Source organism: Alligator mississippiensis, chromosome 3, assembly GCF_030867095.1.
Source record: "Alligator mississippiensis isolate rAllMis1 chromosome 3, rAllMis1, whole genome shotgun sequence".
Classification (NCBI taxonomy): domain Eukaryota; kingdom Metazoa; phylum Chordata; order Crocodylia; family Alligatoridae; genus Alligator; species Alligator mississippiensis.
Window position 1 is genome coordinate 94,236,455 of NC_081826.1, and position 18,799 is coordinate 94,255,253.

At 43.9% G+C, this 18,799-nt stretch overlaps 1 protein-coding gene across 13 annotated transcripts in view; it reads left to right on the forward strand.

The window, feature by feature from the left end:
• PTPRM (protein tyrosine phosphatase receptor type M) overlaps positions 1 to 18,799 on the forward strand; it is a 725,043-nt gene that overhangs the window by 574,274 nt on the left and 131,970 nt on the right. The gene's annotated exons all lie outside the window — the stretch shown is intronic.

Sequence of the window (18,799 nt, forward strand, 5' to 3'; positions counted from 1 at the left end):
TGTGCCTCTGGACCAGGTCCCTTACTCTCCTATACAACTGCTCCAGATCCTGCCATGCCCTGTGACTCTGTACCAGGTCCCTCACCACTCTGTGCCTCGCTAAGTGGATTCCTGCTGCCTCTTCTGACTGCATTTTCACTTGGTACTTGATACTAAGATGAGGCTTTGTTTTCCCCATGTTGAATGGGGGGAAAAGCACACCTTGGAATAAATAGTGTAATCAGGCCTGCTAAGTTAAATATTTTACTTATTAAGTTAAATATTACTAAGTTAAATATTTTAAGTATCTTACTTAAATATTTTACCAAGTAAAATAAGAATAAGAGATTAGTGATAGTAAAATGAACACTGATGACTTCTGACTTATATTTGATGCCTCTATTATATTTTGTATCCCCTTTCAGAGACCACCATGAACATGTAGGGTGAGCAGATACTATGTAGTATTTTTCAAATGGCTCACTTTAGTAAAAGAATAAATGTTGCAGCTTAATTTATTTTTCATAACAACCAAAATTATACAGTGAGTTTGAGGTAATTTGAAAAATATTATTGGTCATCTGTCATTATCTGAAGTTCTCCCTTTTTTTTAGTTTATGGGTGAATTTCACTAAGACCCAAGGCAGGCAAGGTTCTTTGGGTAGATGTGATATCTTCTATTAGACCGACTAAAGAGTTGGAAAAAAAGTTCTTTGCAAGCTTTCGGGTACAAGTACATTTCTTCAGGCATTGGGAGACTCTGCTGTTGTTCTGGGGTCTCCAAGGTAGAAAAGAAGCTAAAAGTGTGATAAAAAGTCTGTGAAAATGGAAATAAGTGGAAGTTCAGAAGACAATGGGTAGAGATAGGAGGGGAGAAAGGAAAGCAGAGGAAGGGCAAATGTGTGAAGGAATTATAAGCTTCAGGCAAGTACCTAATGAATCAGATGTCAGGCAGATCGTAATGTGTCATAAATCCAATGTCTGTATTAAGTCCATGATTTTTTGTATTGAGTAGATTTATGAAGTGAAGTTTGTAGGTTCATCTATGAAAGGTGTTTTGTAAGTTCCCTTTGAGGGTTAGAACTGAGAGACTGGAGAGGGTGGACCGCCAGGGCTGCACACTGCTATATTGCCCTCCCAGCATATGTCAGGGTGATTGAAGGCCCCCCAGGGCTTGTGATCAGTTAACTTCCACTGTTTGAAGAAAGCCTCATCTACCACTTCCTCCTGGTCTGGTGGTCTATACCAGACTGCCACCACAACATCACCCTTGTTGCTCTCCCCTCTGACCCTAACTCAGAGACTCTCAATAGACCTATCTCCAGTTTCATGCTGGAGCTCTGAGCAATCATATGGCTCTTTTACATAAAGTGCGACTCCTCCTACTATTCTCCCTGCCTGTCCTTCCTGAACAGTTTGTACCCATCCGTGACAGTGCTCCAGTCATGCAACCTCCCACCAAGTCTCTGTTATTCCAGTCATGTCATAGTTCCATGACTGTGCAAGGACTTACAAATTCTTCCTGCTTGTTTCCCATGCTCTGTGCATTTGTGTACAGGCACCTGAGGTAACTAGTTGATTGCCCTGATTTCTTAGGAATTATGAGAGCACCTTCCCTCGTGCCCCCTTCCTGCTTGCTCTTCCTGCAGATCTCCCACTTCCCCACTTACCCCATGGCTTTGGTCTCCACCCCCCTGAAGACTTAGTTTAAAGCCCTCCTCACTAGGTTAACAAGCCTGTCTGAGAAGATGCTGTTTCCTCTCTTTGTCAGGTGGATCCCATCTCTTCCCAGCAATCCTTCTTGAACAACATCCCATGGCTGAAAATGCCAAAGGCCGGCTGGTGACACCACCTTAGCAGCCAGGTGTTGATCTGAAGGATGCACCTGCTCCTGCCTGGACCCTTTCCCTTGACCAGAAGGATTGAGGAGAACACAACCTGAGCCCCAGACCCCCTCACCCTTGCACCCAGAGCCCTGTAGTCACTTTTGATATGCTTATGCTCTCCCCTGGCAGTATCATTGGTGCCCACATGGATGAGCAGCATAAGGTAGTAGTCAGAGGGCTGAATGAGTCTTGGATTTGGGCTTTGGGCAACCAGCAGACTTTCCAAGACAACAGGTCAGGTTGGCAGGTGGTTCCTTCCATTCACCACAGAAGGGAGTCTTCAACAACCACCACCTGTCACTTTTTCTTGGTGGTGGTCATCTTGATCTTTCTTATCCTGGGGAGGCCTGGCCTGTCTCTCTCCATCAACAAAATGTGCTCCTCCTTCTCTGCTGATAGAGCTGCATATCTGTTCTCCAGACAAACCACTGCAGGTGGAGGTGAAGATCTCTGCTTGCTGCCAGAGGTCACTAGCCTCCAGCTTCCACCCTCTCGGGAGTCCACGTTCTCTCTCTTCTCTAGTGCTGCTTCTCGCAGTTCTTCCTCCTCCACAGTCCCAGAGGTCTCCTCCAGCATTGAATCGATGAACTCCTCATGGCAGAGGATGCTTCTGAGCCTCAACACCTCCTCCTGTAGTTCTTTTGCCTGTTCCCTGAGAGAGACCACCAGGAGGCACAGCTCACACCGCAAGCACTCCCCAACCTGACCATCACTGGAAGGAACCTGTAGGCTGCAGTCCCCACAGTGCCAAACCTGGACCTGGGTGGAAGCCTCCATCATGAGTGGTCCTGCCTGCAACTACACAGGTGCAAACAGAGGCAGTGGCAGTGGATCTGGCATTGCAACACCCTTTAGCCATTTCCCTGGGTCTCTTAATCTGCCTTCTCTTTCACTGCTCTTCTTCCAAGCACGCCTTCCCTAGTGAACTTGCCTGGAAGCTGGCCTGTTATTGCTCCTTGGCCCCAAAGGGTTCCTTTTTTTCTTGCTTCCTCACACAAAGCTGCAAGGCTCTTCCTTCAAAAGCAAGTGGGGGAGGAGTCAGGGGACACAGTGAACTGGCCTGAGAGATGCCTGCAAACTGCTAACCCCGTTACTACTGCCCCTGGTCACTGGCTCCCTGGTCACCTGGGCAGTCTCCTTTTATATCCTGCTGGGCCTGGACTGCCTATGCCCCCTCATTAGGGCGTCTCTCAGGCCCAGGCAGCATTCATCAGTCAGCAACACTTCCAGATTCTCAGAGCACATGCCCCAAATATACACAGCCCACCAAACAAACACTCAGCAAACCAAAGGCACAGACAGCTCTCAATCACTTATCTTCCCTTGGCAGGATTTGGTGCCTGGCTTCTCTTCCCCTTCTTCCTCTTGCCCCCAGAAAACTGCCTGCAAACTGCTTACCTGTTTGCAGTCTCTGTTCACTGGCTCCCTGGTCACCATGGAGCTGGTGCTGAGACAAAGATCTCCCAGCCCTACGCTCCCCAATTGCAATGGTGAAGAGGGGGGCCTTGGAGATAAGAATGTCTCAACCCCTGCTCCCCGATCACGTTCTCAAAGCTGGGGGCTGGAAGTGCCCTGCTTCTAGGGCAGGGGGAGACAAATCCTGTCTGAGCTCCAGTGGCAGAGCCTGCCCCGGCAGCAAGCCCTGGGGGTGAGGACCAATCTCTCACCACCTGCTGGCCAGCTGACCAGGAGCAGATGAGCGCTACTACGCAGTAACTAACTGCAAGTTAATTTGCTACTTGCTTTTGCAGGTAGCAAAATTACTTGTGATTAGAGCAGTTTCCTGCACAGTAAGCATGTGCACGTGTAAACGTGCTTGCTTACTACACAGTAAATTGCTCTACAGTGCAATAAAGCATCTGATGTAGACATACTAGCAATATTGCAATAATGTGGAAAAAATCATAAGGGTTTGACAGTGACCAAGGGTATGTAAAACCTTATCTGACATTAGAGATGTGGTGGATTTTTATATTTTTAAAAGCTTTCTCTCTTTCATTATCAATTTCCAGGTTCTGAGAAAGTGCTAGCATTGCTCATTTCACTTTTTCTATGATCTTTTTCCAATAAAATGAACCTTAAAACTTGCCAAGTCACTGCTATAATTTGGAAATAATGTATTCTTGAAGCCCTGGTATTTCAAGAATAAAATTACCTTTATTTTTTATTCTCTTATGCCACAATGATAAAGAAATATATTCAGCCCTGCCAGAACATGTACTAGAAGGCCAAATGAAGGAATGAAAGGTTTTATTTAAATTATGGAGTTGCAGGAATTTGTAATTTCCAAGTGGCAAAATGAGGTGACAGGAATTGCAATGGATTTACACCAGTATAAGTGAGGGCCTTGTTAGTGTGGTTAGTATAAGATCTTCATCTTTTATCTTCTGAACACTTTGCTTCTTTTAAATGAAAAACAATAGTCAGTAATTAGTATTAGACGAGTCAGTATGAAAAAATGAATAGATCATTTGGCTACCTTCAATTGTATCTATTTTTTCAAATATTTAGCTCACGGGTAGTATCTTACATGACTTGAGAAAGTAAATGGAACAAGGAAAAAAAAGACAGGTGGGGGAATAGGAAAGGAGGAGTGAAAATAATAAAAAGAGGATGGCATAGCTACAACGAGGAACCCACAAAGGGACCTGAACCCGTTTCTTGGCCTAAACCTAGTAAATTCTGTATGTGACGCTGATACTCACTGTAATCTTGAAAGTTATTTATAATGACTTGATTAAAATTACCCTATTTTCTTTCCAGACTTCTGCCTTGCACAAACTCCCATAGCATCTGATCTGATTTTCTCTAACTAGGGGTTATAGAATGAGGTCCAACCAGACCCTGCTGCTTTGACAGCTCTTCTTGAATTGCTGATGTAGTAGCTGGATGGCAACAATAGTGACTGACTAACTCAAAGAGAAGACAGTGGTGCATTGGATCAGCACAGAAATATTTATTTGAAATGACTTGATTCCTGATTCAGGTCACAATGAAAATGAATTTACAGGTCACATCTTAGTCCTTATTTGTCCACATAAAGACCACTATCCTTTATGTTTAAATATGATTAACAGGATACTCCAGCAGAGCCTTGGGGTAGAATAGCAGAAGGAGCAGCTAGAGAAATAGTGGGAGAACAACATGAAAATGTCTGAACAGCTCCTGCTCGCACTTTCTCTTATTCAAGTCACTGAGTGTTCTTGGGTCTTAGTTGAAGGGTTGTTGGTTGTAGCCGTGTTGGTCTAAGGGCGCAACAGTGTCGGCTGTGCCTGCGGGTGGTCGCCACTCGCTACTCCGCCACTGACACCGCCAGCGGCGTCTGCAGGCGGTCCGTAGTTCTCGCTGGCTGCCACCAACGCTGCCGGCAGCGGCTGCGGGTGGTTGCCAACCCTTGGTTGGTGCTTGCCTCTTCCAACCCCCTGTCCCGCTGCCAACAGCACCAGTGGTGGCTGCAGGGGCTCCCCCGCTTACCACTGCCGTGCTCCCACTGCTCCCACCACCGTGCTCCCACCACCTCCGTGCCCCCCCAGCTGCTGGGGGCACGCGCCATTCATGCCCAAGGGTGATGAGGGAGTTGGCTGATGTGATTGCAGAGCCACTGGCCATCGTCTTCAAAAACTCACAGTGACCAGGAGAGGTCCTGGATGATTGGAAAAGGGCAAACGTAGTACCGATATTTAAGAAAGAAAAAAAGGAGGATCTAGGGAACTACAGACCAGTCAGCCTCACCACAGTCTGTGGAAAAATCATGGAGCAGGATTCCTCAAGGAATCCATCTCAAAGCACTTGGAGGGGAAGAAGGTGATTAGGAACAGTCAGCATGGATTCACCAGGGGCAAGTCATACCTGACCAACCTGATTGCCTTATTTGATGAGATGACTAGCTCAGTGCATGTGGGGAGGCCAGTGAATGTGGTATACCTCAATTTTAGCAAGGCTGTTGATACAGTCGCCCATAACATTTTTGTAGGCAAGCTAAGGAAATACAGGCTGGATGAATGGACTGTAAGGTGGATAGAAAAATGGCTGGAGCATTGGGCATAGTGGATAATAATCAATGGCTTGATGTCTAGTTGGCAGTCGGTCTCAAGTGGAGTGCCCCATGGGTTGGTCCTGAGGCCGGCTTAGTTCAATGTTTTTATCTATGACCTGGGAGATGACATAGAGTGCACCCTCAGCAAGTTTGCAGATAACACCAAGCTTGGGGAGTAGTAGATATGCTGGAGGGTAGGGCTAGGATTCAGAGTAACCTAGACAAATTGGAAGATTGGGCCAGAAGAAATCTCACAAGTTTCAACAAGGGCACTTGCAAAGTCCTGCACTTAGAACAGAACAATTCCAAGCACCTGTGCAGGATGGTGGCTGACTGTCTGGGCAGCAGCTCTGCAGAAAAGGACCTGGGGGTTACAGTGGGCAATAAGCTGAATATGAGCCAACACTATGCCCTTGTTGCCAAGAAGGCTAACATCATACTGGGCTGCATTGGTAGGTGTGTTGCCAGTAGGTCAAGGGAAGTGATTATTCCCCTCTATTCAGTACTGTACTGGTGAGGCTACATCTGGAGTACTGTGTTCGGTTTTGGGGCCCCCCACTACAGAAAGGATGTAAACAAAGTGGAGAGAGTCCAGTGAAGGGCAACAAAAATGGTTCAGGGACTGGGGGACATGATTTATGAGGAGAGGCTGAGGGAACTGGGCTTATTTAATCTAAAGAAGAGAAGACTGAGAAGGGATGGATTTAATAGTGGCCTTCAACTACCTGAAGGGGGATTCAAAATAGGATGGAGCTAGTCTGTTCTCAGTGGCAGCAGATGACAAAACAAGGAACAATTGTCTAAACTTGCAGCAGAGGAAGTTTGGGTTAGATATTAGCACAAATTTTAGACAAAGCTTTGGCTGGGATCATCTAGTTGGGAATGGTCCTGCTTTGAGCTCCTGATGTCCCTTGCAACCCCACTTTTCTATGATGCTATGATCCTTATCTCCCAGCCTGAGCTCCACAGTTGCAGAGCTAGTGCTGGGAGAGAGAAATCTCCCAGCCCAAGCCCTGCGACTATGGAGCTCAGGCTGGGAGCTCCCTGCTGGTGGAGGCTGGGGAGTCTGTTCCCTGGAGCTGGGCAGGAAACAGACTCTCCAGCCTGTTCCCACCCAGCTTCATGGATTGAGGGCTGGGAGCTTTCCCAGTCATGGGCAGGTCCCAGCCTTGTGTTCCAATCCAGTGATCGAGGCATGGGGCTTGGAAAGAGCTGCAGGGGAGCGGCAGGCTCCAGCACCCTGCTCCAGCTAGCATCTGGCCCCCAGTGCTGGCCCCTCACAGAGCCAATCTGGGAATCTCCTTCCCTACATGCCAGATCCAGCACCCACAGTAATCACTTCAGCTGGTCTGGAAGACATGCTGCACACATTACTTGTTCTGGCCAGTGCAGGGCAGGCACCACATACTATGTGGGTTCTGCTGCATGCACCATGATCCCAGACCAGCCAGAACTGGGGAGGAAGGTCATGGGACCGATCCAGCTTGCAGAGACAGCCCTATGCCATTCATCCAGCCTTTGGATTGGTCCCATGCCATTCATCTGGCCCCTGGAGTCCGATGAGTTTCACACCCTGATCTAGTAAAAGCTTACCCAGGAGATGCTAAATCTTGGACAGGGCAGTGCAGCAGAAGTCATGCTTATCTGTTTTCTTGCTTTATTTTTCCTTGGCTACTACTCTCTCAGTGGTTGCTTGTATAGCACTTTACAAATCCAGTTGTGAGATCTTACTCCAAAATACAATTGCTTTGAAAAATGTTTTCCTTAGCTCTCTTTATTTGTTATCTGATAGGGTGTTGACAATACACAGTTTAATGTCACTATGAAATGACATTCTTGAGCACATTACATTTCAATATATGGGTAAAAATGTGGAATTGAACAACATACGTTTACTATGAGCAGAGCTCCACTATCACTAATGTCATATTATTCCTATTTTGCTTCCTCACTTGATTTCACTTGCTTCATATTTCTGTGTGTGTCTATAAAGGAGTCCATTTGAAATGTTATTGTTTTGCCAAGTAATATAAAACTGAATAAAAATATGTATTAGTTATGATGCAAGATATTTCTATTGGGTAATGCTTAAAAATGTTTAACCTTTTGGATAAACTGGATTAGGTGCTCAAGTGTCTACAGCTTTGTTTTCTGGAAGGAACCTCTTCTGGTAGACAGTGTTTTCTTCGATGCAGATGTTAAATGTGTTCAGGGTATATACCCTGTGAAAAAAAAGGTGGAGGTTCAGCTTGTTAAGAGCTCCAAGTAAGCATGCCAAAAAAAGCTGTAATCTATAATCAGGGCCTCAGATACCACTGCATCTGCTCTGAGAACATTCATGATGCCTACCTAACCAGCCTAAAATCTGCCTTTGTACATCAAGGACACTCGAGTAGAGAAATAGACTGTATCTTGGAAAGAGCTGCCCAAATATCTGGTGGTAACCTGCTACGATACAAAAGAAAACTCTCTGTGACCTCACACCCCTGGTGGTCACTTATCTCTCTACACTGGAACTGATTAGAAAACCACTACAGTTTAGACTCAACAAAAATCAGACCTTGAGAGAAATATTCCCAGGCTCTCTGCTCCTGCTTTTCAAACAACACCCTAACCTTGCACATCACATCAGGGCTAAGTACAGACAGTCAAAAAGTCAGAGTCTGGATTGATTCAATCTTGGCAGGTTAGTCTAAGCTGTGTAGACTGAACCAATAAGCAAGTGAACAAACAGACAGTCACTTTTGATTCCAGAAATGCAGCCACATGCCTGCAGTGGCCCAGGCCAGAAGCCGGGTTGGGGCTAGAGCACACCTCCATGCTCAGCTGGGGCAGACAGCTTGGGCCAAGTCGTGCACACCCACCCTGCACGGGGTGGGGGCTGCGAGGGACATGCAAAATATCCTAGGATGCTGGGGAAATGTGAGTTAACTTGAATCTGGAGAATAAAACTCCCCACTGCTCAGCAGACATCAAATGGGACACAGCCTTGCATTAACAATAGAGGTTTAACCTCTCAATGCTTCTCTACTGCTACTACAGTTAACACCCCCCATCATGAAACCATCAGAATCCATGGTTCTTATCCACACCTTTCCCAAAACATGATATATCTGATCCAGTGCACCAGATGCCCTCATGAAAACTACATCGGTGAAACTAAACAGCAAATATGCACTAAAATGAACTCTCACAGAATAAAATAAAGGACAGAGACGTGCATACATCAGTAGCACATGAACATTTTTCACAGAACAACCACATCCTTTCAGAGTTCACTATCCTTGTGCTCAAGGAAAATCTAGAAAACTTTAAAATGTGAGCTTGGGAACAAAAATACATATTGATTTCATGGCATTATAAGCTCCCTGATTCCTGAAATCGTTCCTAAGCATTACAGAACTGGAGAAGAATGCTTTGTGTTTGAAAGCTTGTCTAACTTTATCTCAAGAATACTGTTGGCCCAATAAAAGATACCACCCCAGAAAAAATCCTTTGCAGCTCATATCAAAACTGAACACACAATAAACAGGGATTACTTCAATTGTCTTTTCTGACTGCTTCTCTGTGAGTAGCTATTAAGACAGAAAATTGTCCTCTGGAAGTGGGTCTACCTGGGTGAGTTCTCTTCTGGAGATAAATTAACATTCAAGTCTATTATTCTCAGAATTAGCTGTGAGTGTCACCTTAGCATATCATAGCTATCTAAACAGTTTATAGATGAGCAAGAAATTCATTTGGCCCATAATGATTAACCTAACAGTTTATAAATAGGCAAAGATAGGTGATCTATGTCTTATGAAACCAAGGAAGTATTTAACTTCAGTTATTTAAAAGAATCTATTCAAGGAGCTGTCTTGAGACAGTAAAATTAATGAATATTAGCAATCTTAAATCTAAATTAAACTCCTCCATCTCTCTCTTTTTTTCAAGGTTAGCTTATGTCTCCTCTCCAGGAATACATAATCTAAATAGTGTTTTACAGGAGAAACTGTTTCCATGTTAAACTGAGTAGTATTTTAGCATCTTATTAGAATAAATTACTAGAAAAACTTAAATCTAATCTTGTCAGTGCTTTTACAAATTTTATCTCACCAATGTGAAATCATATTGCAGAAATCATATTGAAGTCATATTGCAGAAACAGTGACATAGAAGGCCCATCCTTACTTTTTGCTGTTCTTTGCTTGAGATAAACAAAGACAGGTAAAGTTATAGATGAAAGTATCTTTAAGCATTTTTAGACATGCCCGCAATGCAGCTCTGGGCACTTGTAAAAGCACATGGTGCTGCGTTGCATACATTTGTATAAAGGGCGAAATGTGCATCAGCACTGATAAAATGGCACTGGTGCACTTTTGAACTAAAACATATCAAAGGTGTTTTAGTTCAAAATCGCACCACTGCCATTTTCTCAGCACTGATGCGCATTTTACTATTTATACAAATGCATGTGACGCAACGCCGGGTGCGTCAGCTTATGTGCAGAGCAGACTGCGCATTGCAGAACGAAAAGGTATGTGTATAAATGCCCTTTGTTTTTGAATTATGGGAGCACAGTGTTGCTTCTTGCTCAGTTGAGAGAGATTTTTGTTTCTCTCTTTCATAATTGTACTTAGATGGATGTACCTCTTTCATTGCTTGGCTAGATTCAAATTTCAGCACCTGTTACATTTTAATGTCATTATTGTTCTGATGGTGGTGGTGAGAAATTCTCAGAGCATTATTCAGGTTCAGAATTTTAACTGTTTTAATTTAATCCATGCTCTGAAGTGTCCCTTTGGTTCCATCCAAGTTTAGTAGGAGTTGAAATTCTGTTTTAAGTGAGTCCAAACATGACTACATCAAAAATGTTTTTCAGCTGTGAAAGCAGGGTATTTTAAGCTTAAATACTCTTAATATAGTCATCCAATAAGATATGACTATATTATTTCTCCTTCTTAAGCTTGGAGAGATGTTTGTCATTCTGAATATGGTAAGAAATTGCTTAAATATCACCAGGTAACTAATTCCCTGATTAGTATTAATAATGTTGAACTTAGTAACTAGTTTTAGCACCAAATGACACTGTTACATTTTTACATAAAATATTTCACTATTCACATAGAAATGACATCAGGAAATATCAAATAATATTCATATTTAGATAAAGAATATGGGCAAATAAACATTACAATAGAAATAGTGCCGGATTTAAGGTTTTTTAAAACATCTTTTGTAACTAATTTTCTAATGATGCGTGTTTTCTTTAAAAGGAAATGAAAACCTTAGAGTGTTTATAAGGGAAATTAATTTCAAAAGGGATAATTTTGGAATTCCTTAAATAATTTTAAATTGAGATTTTTTTTTCTTGCAGAGGGAAGGGGAAGGAATGAGAAAATAATAATAAAAGTCTTATTTTAGGATATTCTTAAGCCAGGAGCTACATTTCACTTCTCTGTGAAATCAAATAAGTAGAGTATTTTCCTTTTCCTTTCTATCTAGGGGGAGGTGTCCTGTTTTCTGAGAAGTGCTTCTATTAAGTATTTGCTTTTAACCAAACAGTTCCCATGATATCCAATTAGAAAAGTGTATGTAATTTAAAGCACTAATGAGTGTTTTGTAACAAATATCACAGGGACAAATATTCAGATACCTAACATTAAATACAATAAATTATATAAAATAATATAAAAAATAGAAGTCATAAAACTGCATTGCAAAATCTGAATGTGGACCTGAGGGTAATTGCCACAGGTTTATGGGGAAGGAAAAACAATCTCTCTGAAGTTTTTTATGTCTCTACTTATTGGAAGAAAACACAGTTTTCCTAAGTTCTTTAATGAACCTGAACAGATCAGTTGATAAAACATGCAAGAAAATGCAAGAAAAACATAAAGAAATTAAGTTATTCGGTAAGCATCCTATGTTTGAAGATAACTCAAAACAGCTTCTCAAACTCAGGAAAGAAAAAAGCAGATTTGTAAAAACCTGAAATTATTATGCAATGATGGGATATACATTTTTTTCACATTTTGCTTAATACAAAATTCATAAGCTGGCCTTGGAGCAGGTATCTCCTCTCCCAGGTGAGTGCCCTAATTATTGGTATAGAGCTGTAGTGATCAACCTTTGCCCCAGGGAGTCATGTCATCCAGCCCATGGGGCTCCCTGCAGGTCTGGAAATTTGGCAGTAGGGCAGTGGTGGCAGCATTACTTGACATGGCTCCCAGAGCTGCAGCAGTGAATGCTGCCACCACTCCCCTGCTGCCAAATTTCTGGACCTGTGGAAAGCCCTGAACCACACCAGCTGACATAGTCAAGCACTGAATCACACTAGCATGTCAGGTTGCTCTGCAGCCCAACTCCATATGCTGGATCCAGCCTACCAACTGACTGCCTGTGAGATCCATCCCACAGACAGGCCCTGTCCTGCTCATCTGGCCCACAGGGCTGGAAGGTTGAGCTCCACTAGTGTAGGGAGAAATGCTCGTTCTCTGTGGCCTAATTCATTTTTAATTCTTTTTTGCAAAGTGACACCATTTCAAGAGATTGGATAAAGTACCCTCTCCCTTATGAGCCAGAAGCCAAGTCATTAGGGCACTCTTCTGGGAGCAAAGAGATATGGGCTTAAATTCAACTTGTCTGCATTCTTTTCAAGTGTTCAGGATGAGCTTATATAGCTGGCCATATTACTGAAGGAAAGTGGTTGCTGTGTCTTGTACACAGTTCACTTTTCAGTACGTGTGGTGGATATTCTCTGAGCATAGCTATAATGAGAGGTAAGTGGAAGAAGGCCTAATTTGAAAAAAATGAACAGGCTTAAATGTAAGATAGGTTCTGCCTGCCAAACTGGAAGGATTTCTAGTCCTGCACACCACTTTACTGGGTACCAGACATTTTTGGCTAAGGATTGGGAAAAATTTGTGGATTGTACTCTTGGTTGTAAGCACTTATTTCAGTCTATAGGTAGCTCTGCATTGCAGACTGCAGCTTAGTGTAGAGATATGAGAGCCAGTTCAGGTACTAGGTACAGTTGCAGCCACAGAGAGCTAATTATTGCATATGTATCCTGCTTCTTGGCAGAGAGGCAGGATACATATTGTTCTGTTACATTCAAGTCTTCAGTGTAAATCTCCCTGTTTTAGGTGTCCCTTTGGGAATCTGGACCTCAGTCCTTCCATCCATACTCTCTCCTGGCATGGCATATGACTTCCTAACATCTATTGTAATTTAAAAACCTAGTTATCATTATTAACACCAAAGGCTTTGGACATAGCAATTGTTTCTGTGTTGCTTTTGATATTATGTTGTTTTGAAAAGAAGGACCGTTTCCTGTAACAGTTGTTTGATAGTTCCTTTTTTCCCCCTTGTATTGACAATGATGCTATTTGTGGCATGAGTTTAATTTTTGTTTTTCTTGTGTGATATTGTAGAATTCACATCCTAGGTAGTTACAGTGGAGATTTTCTGCTGTGGTGTTTTTCTCCTTTGCTTATAGCACTTTTGCTGTTCTCTGAAGAATGGAGGAAATACACAGATAATAGGAATGAAGTCACTTTGCTGTAAGTGGAATTGATCAAACATTCATTCTCTCTCTTTGTCTCTTCACTTACCCCAGATGTAACGGTGAGTGGAGAACAGTGGTTTGAGCCATTTAGGGTTTTAAGTAGTTCTGAAATTTGGCATAACAAAAGGCTCCAGACGTTTTCATGGTATAAAGCACAAAGACTAGAGGCTTTGCTGAGATTCAAGCATTAGGCAATATATAGAAGAATATGGGGTGTAAAAATTTTATGTTCATCTTAAGTTTATTTGGTTGAGTCCAGTGGGTGTTTTTGCTCATGCTACAGAAGTCTGGCTGGTATCTATCAAATTCTTGTAACAGTTGTTTCAGATTTGATGTTTTCCCATAAGGCCTGCATTCTAGTATTAGATTCAGATGGTTTTTATGATAGTAACAGCAGTACAGTACCACTTAATCTGGTGTAGCCTAAATATGGGACAAAAACAAACTGTGAAGGAAGTGAGAAAATGTTGGTGCAAGGGGAAAATAATGTTGTGTGATTTAATTTCTCAAGGAAAAAATATCCAGCTTGTGCTAGGATCTGAGTTTTGTGCTGTCAGTTCAAGTAGTGAGAATTCTAGCTTTTTTGGGGAAGGATTTAAATTTCAGTCTAAAATAAGGATTTGCCTTGTAATAGCAGGCACTTGAGATATACACAGTGGAACAGGACTCTTATTTTTAATGTCAACGAGTAATTGGAGTCATGTACTGTTCATACTGGATGCTGTGCGTTTGCAGATATGGATCCACATCACTGGAATGCTGTCCAGGGTACTCATTGGGCCTTTTTGATAGAAACAGTTGAGGAAGTCTTGTGACCTATCAGCACGTTGCTTACCACAGACAAGAAATGTAGGTGTAAGTCAGAGTTTGTATCCTTAACAGTAGCTAAGGGCTTTGTGGGGAAGAATAATGCTCACAATTCTGGAAATGGAGAGAGGTAGTTATCCTTGTTTGTCTGAAGTCAGGCAGAAGGCAAGGTACAGCCTTGATGTATTGAGGTGTGGCTCATGAAAGCTTGTGCATCTCTGATTCAGTTAATCCATACTTCTACCTTGCCTTCTGCCTAGCTCTGGGAATGAAGAAAAAAAGATAATAAGATGCTGCTTCACTTAGGCTGTACAATAGTGAACCCTATAAGTTACTAGATTGATATTTGGTTAAAAAGAAAAAGTTATTGCCTCATTGTAATCTTCAAGTGAAGTTCAGTAGCATATAGCTTTGTATAGAAATAGGGAGATAGGAAGCTCTTCTGTTTGCTACTGTTGTGGAGTGTTTGTCAGTGCTCTGGATGATAAACTAAAGAGGAATAAGGTATGTGGAATAAAGAGGTATATGCAGCTGCTGAAGTCAAACTTTGGTCACTACCGTCCACATATTTTCCAGGTTGTCACATACTGTCAGCTGGAAAGAGCACTTAGAATCATAGAAGTGAGGCCTATCACCTATCAAATTCCCCAGCCTTGGCTGCAATCAACACCCAGAGCCTCTGAGAGAGACTTAAAAAAAACAAAACAAAAACGTCACACACACAACGTTGTGGGGAGGGGGGAGAGATTTTCTCCAAGCCCTGTGTGGCAACCAGCAAAGCCCAGAAGCATGGGAAATACCCAGAGTAAAACACAGGCATAGCTATGCCTAGATCATCCCCGACCACTATCTGTCCAACCTCTTCTTGGCCTCTCCATTACTGGAGGAGTTTATAGCTTCCCCTAGTCTGTTTCATTGCCTCACTGTTCTAACAGTGAAGAAGTTTATCCTGATATCCAGTCTAAACCTACTTTGCAGCAACTTGAAGCCATTGGTCCTTGTTCTATCCTCTGCAGCAAGAGAGAAAAGGTATTGGGTCAACAAACCTGGGAGCAGTCTATTTAATGATGGCGCAGGAGACCTGTAAAAAAAGGGAGCCAATCAGCACCAGCTTCCCCCTGCATATCATGAAAGAAAGACCAGTCTGCTTAATAGCGTTTTTGTTATGTGGGAGTAGTCCAAAGACCATAGTCAGGATTGATCAAGGGTTGTCTCCTTTGCAAACCAAAGATTTATTGTTGGGTTCTAAATCTTCAGAGAATAACAAAGTCCAAAGTAAAGAAATTATAGTTTAAAGGTTCTCTTATTTTCTCTGATATATGTATGAACATACACACACGGATTCTTTCTTGTAAAACCATTATTTTTAAAAGAGGTTGTAAAATAATTTTGCATTCCTGGTATTTCATTTGCTTTCAGAAGCCTTTTTGTAATCATTCCACGTGATATTTATTTGAACCATATTTAACCTAGTATTTAGGATATATATATATACAGTAATCCATAGTGTGCCTTAGCTTGTCTGTTTTAATGTTGCTGGATTTTAAAGAAATGCAGGGCTTTTTGCTAATAGAAGATATGTCAATTTTGTGCTATCATATTCATAAAAAATTACATTCTTTCTAAAGGAGAAATTGGCAAGGGAGAAAATAATCATTTTCATGGGTGATCTAAGGATCTGTGTAAATTATTCATTCATTAGATGGGTAAATCCCAAAATGAATTCATTCCAGGTTCATTCCATTAAGAACTGTGTTATTTTATTACTGTATTTATTTGGATATAAGATGAGGTTTTTTACTGCCAATCAGCGTGGGGAAGAAAGCTCCTCATCTTACATTCAAATACAAGAAAATCTCACTAGGGACATTGTCTATCATTAACAGGGATGTCCCTGGGAGTGGTGAATCAGGGCAACCACCCCAAGCCCCATGCTTTGGGGGGCCCTGCAGAGCCAGACAGAGCGGCCGTGGTGACTGCACTGCTGCTGGCTTCACAGCCAGCCAGCTGCCCGCTCAGCACCTCCAAGTGAGCAGGTGGAGGTGCAGCTTCCCTGGAGATGAGGGTGGCAGAGCAGCACCTGGCCAGCTACGGTCACACCATGAACAGCCTCACCAGAAGCTGTGCACTGGTCAAGGCCAGGGCCAGGGCCAGTGGATGTGGGTGAGAGTATAGTATGGACTGCCCTGGGCAGGGCTTGGCCCCATGTGGAGCGCTGCAGGGGCAGCTGTGGACCCGGTGAGCTCTGCTGCATGCACTCCCCACCTCCCAAGCTGCATGCACTTCCACCTCATCCCAAGCTGGCTCCCAGGCAGCCCCCCCACACACACATGCACACACCCCCTCCACACACAACCATATACCCTATACCACCCTTCTCCCACAGGGCAGGGCATGCAGGGAGCAGATCATGCCTGTCCCACTCCCACCCAGAGCCCATTGTTGTGGGAATGGGGGAGGGGGGTGTTTACCCAGCTCAGGACAGCTCAGAAAAACTCCCTATGTGGGCTTCAGGCCCAAATAATTGCCCACCCCTGTATTAAACCATTAAACAACATACATCAACTGCCCACAAAAACCAAACCCTTACAAAAATCTTTTTCTTCATACAGAACCCCATGAAAAAACAATTACCTACAGATCCTGAAACGCTCTACCCTTCTATCAGTCCTCGCTGTTGGTTTGGTGAAACAAGCATGTTCGGTCCTTCTGCCCCCACTTCTCCTTCACCTCTGCCTCTCCAATCTCGTCCTTGCCCTGATGGATACAGTATTTCAGTTCATGCAGCTCCAGCTTCAGGCACTCTCTTTCAGTGAAAGCCAACTCCTTAAACACCCAGAGATTTCTTACTTTCCATGAACTAGTTTTAACACACATGTGACAGGGGGGCCTCCTGGGGCCAAACTCTGTGGCCCGCCCGCCTATCACTGTGACAGCAGGCCTACTCAGGGCCGAGCTCTTCGTGGCCCGCCCACCTGTCTCTGGGCAACCGCCCGCTTATCTCACCCGCCACGCCTTTGATGATAATTGATTCGTATATTGATGTCAATTAAGCAGGAGGCTGCCCGTTGTAGTGCCCCGATGCCAGGGGGCGCTCTGCAGCTCCGACCTCCCCTAATACCGCAGCCTAAGCCTCGCAGATGGCATCATGGTGTTCCTAATCACCGGCCCCATACTGGGCCCCAGAATCATCCTAACAGGACCCCTCTATGATCCTTCCGATCAGGCGGCCACTCCGCCATCATCCGGGCTACCTAGCCCCCCCAAAGCTATGTTCCCCTCTCAGGTGTGTTTTCCCCGGAACCTTCGGCTACCTGGCCCTGGCCCACCTCAAGGCCAGTCGGGACCCCAGGCCCCCGGCTCTTGGGTGTCCCTCGCGGTGGGCCCCCGGCCCTTTTGACTACCGTAGTCCTGGCCCCAGCTTGGGCCAGTCGAGGGTACTCTCCCCTTCGGGCTGACCACCGCAGGACCCTGCCCCCTCGAGGCCTATTGTTGTGCTGGCCTTCTACCGGGCTCGACGTACGGCCCCTCTTGGGCTCCTCATCGCTGGCCCCCTTCACACTGGGGCCTCTCACACTACCGCCCCCTCACACTGGGGCTACGCAACCCCCCTGGTTGCAAGTGGCAGGCACACACAGTGCACTGCCACACACCTCCCCCCTTAATGGGGCTCGGGGTCTATGCACCCCACACGCAATCCTCTGGTTGCAAGTGGCAGGCACACACAGTGCACTGCCACAACATACTAATAAAGTTCTTAATAACATTTCTTCTGGTCCCTTTGATATGAGTACTATCTCCTGCACTAATTGACATGTTTATTTCAGTGACACTTAGAAAGCAGCATACCCTTTCCCACACCCGCTTTGTCTATGTACACTCTCAAAACACGTCCCACTTTCTTCTTCCCCACACCTGTCCCTTGGGCACCTTCATGAGGTTGTGAAAGCCCATATATGTTGCACTTCTCTCAACTAAGTAGCACTTCTCCAGTATCACAATCATCCTTATCACTACCACCATTGTAGTCCATAGAGGCTATGAGATGCTTTCATTGGCTTTGATGGAGCGAGGGGATCAGAATTAAAATACCCAAGAGCTGTTTTAGATTGTCTTTTGCCACTGGGTCTACCGCTTTCAGTGTCTTGGCCACGAAGACATATTTTGTCATTTTATTTTATTTGATTGAGGCTGTCCTTTGAAAATCTAACTCATAGCACCTTATCACAGAATCATTGAAAATTAGAGTTGACAGGGAATTTGAGGGAGGGGCATCTAGTCCAATCCCTTGCTGAAAGCAGGATCATCCTCCATCTAGATAATCCTAGCCAGGGTTTTGACTAGCCACGTCTTAAAAACCTCCAAACACAGAGAGTCCACATCCTCTCTGGGTAACCTGTTCCAGTGTTTTACTACCCACCTATTGAAAAAGTTCATCCTAATATCTACCCTAAACTTCCCTTGTGGCAACTTGAGACCATTGCTTCTTGTTCTGTCATCTGTTTTTCCTTGTTCTGTCATTGAGAACAGTCTAGCTCCATC